Raw genomic sequence first — 2,752 nt, 5'->3', positions numbered from 1 at the left:
CTGTTTCTCTTACTAGACACTCTAATGTACTTGTCCTCTTGCTCAGTTGTGCACCGGGGCGTCCCACTCCTCTTTCTATTCTGGTTAGAGCCAGTTTGCGCTGTTTTGTGAAGGGAGTAGTACACAGCGTTGTACGAGATCTTCGGTTTCTTGGCAATTTCTCGCATGGAATAGCCTTCCTTTCTCCGAACAAGAATAGACTGATAAGTTTCAGAAGAAATGTTTTTGTTTCTGGCCATTTTGAGACTGTACTCAAACCTCACAAACGCTGATGCTTCAGATACTCAACTAGTCTAAAGAAGGCCAGTTTTATTGCTTCTTTAATCAGACCAACAGTATATACTGTATCTGTGTTAAAATAATTGCAAAAGGGTTTTCTAATGATCAATTAGCCTTTTAAAATGATAAACTTGTATTAGCTAACACAACGTGCCATTGGAACATAGGAGTGATGGTTGCTGATAATGGGCCTCTGTAGATATTCCATTAAAAATCAGCTGTTTCCAGCTACAATAGTCATTTACAACATTAACAATGTCTACACTGTATTTCTGATCAATTTGATGTTATTTTAATGGAAAAAATGAGCTTTTCTTACAAAAACAAAGATAATTTCTAAGTGACCCCAAACTTTTGAACGGTAGTGTATATATATATTTTTAAATACAACAATTAATCAAAATAGTATAAATAATAGTATTCGACTATCTATTGATAGTGTTTATAAGTAGATAAAAGACATTTACATTTACATTTAAGTCATTTAGCAGACGCTCTTATCCAGAGCGACTTACAGATAGTAATGTTCTGATTGGTCTACAGGTAGTAATGTTCTGGTTGCTTCGTCTACAGGTAGTAATGTTAATGTTCTGATTGGTTGATCTACGGGTAGTAATGTTCTGATTGGTTGTTCTACAGGTAGTAATGTTAATGTTCTGATTCGTTGTTCTACAGGTAGTAATGTTAATGTTCTGATTCGTTGTTCTACATTTACATTTACATTTAAGTCATTTAGCAGACGCTCTTATCCAGAGCCACTTACAGATAGTAATGTTCTGATTGGTCTACAGGTAGTAATGTTCTGATTGGTCTACAGATAGTAATGTTCTGATTGGTCTACAGGTAGTAATACAGACAGCATTAAAAGTAAGAATACTTATTTAAATAATACATCTTCAAGTATAAGGAACTGGAACACAAAAAGACACTGAATCATCACTGCAGAGATAAAAAAACACAGCCAACAGAGGACATAGAAGGTACAGTATCTGGGGATGTGAGGGAACACAGCCAACAGAGGACATAGAAGGTGCAGTATGTGGGGATGTGAGGGAACACAGCCAACAGAGGACATAGAAGGTACAGTATGTGGGGATGTGAGGGAACACAGCCAACAGAGGACATAGAAGGTACAGTATGTGGGGATGTGAGGGAACACAGACAACAGAGGACATAGAAGGTACAGTATGTGGGGATGTGAGGGAACACAGCCAACAGAGGACATAGAAGGTACAGTATGTGGGGATGTGAGGGAACACAGCCAACAGAGGACATAGAAGGTACAGTATCTGGGGATGTGAGGGAACACAGCCAACAGAGGACATAGAAGGTACAGTATGTGGGGATGTGAGGGAACACAGCCAACAGAGGACATAGAAGGTGCAGTATCTGGGGATGTGAGGGAACACAGCCAACAGAGGACATAGAAGGTACAGTATGTGGGGATGTGAGGGAACACAGCCAACAGAGGACATAGAAGGTACAGTATGTGGGGATGTGAGGGAACACAGCCAACAGAGGACATAGAAGGTACAGTATGTGGGGATGTGAGGGAACACAGCCAACAGAGGACATAGAAGGTACAGTATGTGGGGATGTGAGGGAACACAGCCAACAGAGGACATAGAAGGTGCAGTATGTGGGGATGTGAGGGAACACAGCCAACAGAGGACATAGAAGGTACAGTATGTGGGGATGTGAGGGAACACAGCCAACAGAGGACATAGAAGGTACAGTATCTGGGGATGTGAGGGAACACAGCCAACAGAGGACATAGAAGGTACAGTATGTGGGGATGTGTGGGAACACAGCCAACAGAGGACATAGAAGGTGCAGTATCTGGGGATGTGAGGGAACACAGCCAACAGAGGACATAGAAGGTACAGTATGTGGGGATGTGAGGGAACACAGCCAACAGAGGACATAGAAGGTACAGTATGTGGGGATGTGAGGGAACACAGCCAACAGAGGACATAGAAGGTGCAGTATGTGGGGATGTGAGGGAACACAGCCAACAGAGGACATAGAAGGTGCAGTATGTGGGGATGTGAGGGAACACAGCCAACAGAGGACATAGAAGGTGCAGTATGTGGGGATGTGAGGGAACACAGCCAACAGAGGACATAGAAGGTGCAGTATGTGGGGATGTGAGGGAACACAGCCAACAGAGGACATAGAAGGTACAGTATGTGGGGATGTGAGGGAACACAGCCAACAGAGGACATAGAAGGTGCAGTATGTGGGGATGTGAGGGAACACAGCCAACAGAGGACATAGAAGGTACAGTATGTGGGGATGTGAGGGAACACAGCCATGTAATAGTGGTATATAGATGTTAGATGGTGGTACAGTATGTAATAGTGGTATATAGATGTTAGATGGTGGTACAGTATGTAATAGTGGTATATAGATGTTAGATGGTGGTATGTAATAGTGGTATATAGATGTTAGATGGTGGTACAGTATGTAATAG

Source organism: Oncorhynchus nerka, unplaced genomic scaffold, assembly GCF_034236695.1.
Source record: "Oncorhynchus nerka isolate Pitt River unplaced genomic scaffold, Oner_Uvic_2.0 unplaced_scaffold_788, whole genome shotgun sequence".
NCBI lineage: Eukaryota > Metazoa > Chordata > Actinopteri > Salmoniformes > Salmonidae > Oncorhynchus > Oncorhynchus nerka.
This window is presented reverse-complemented; position numbering follows the sequence as displayed.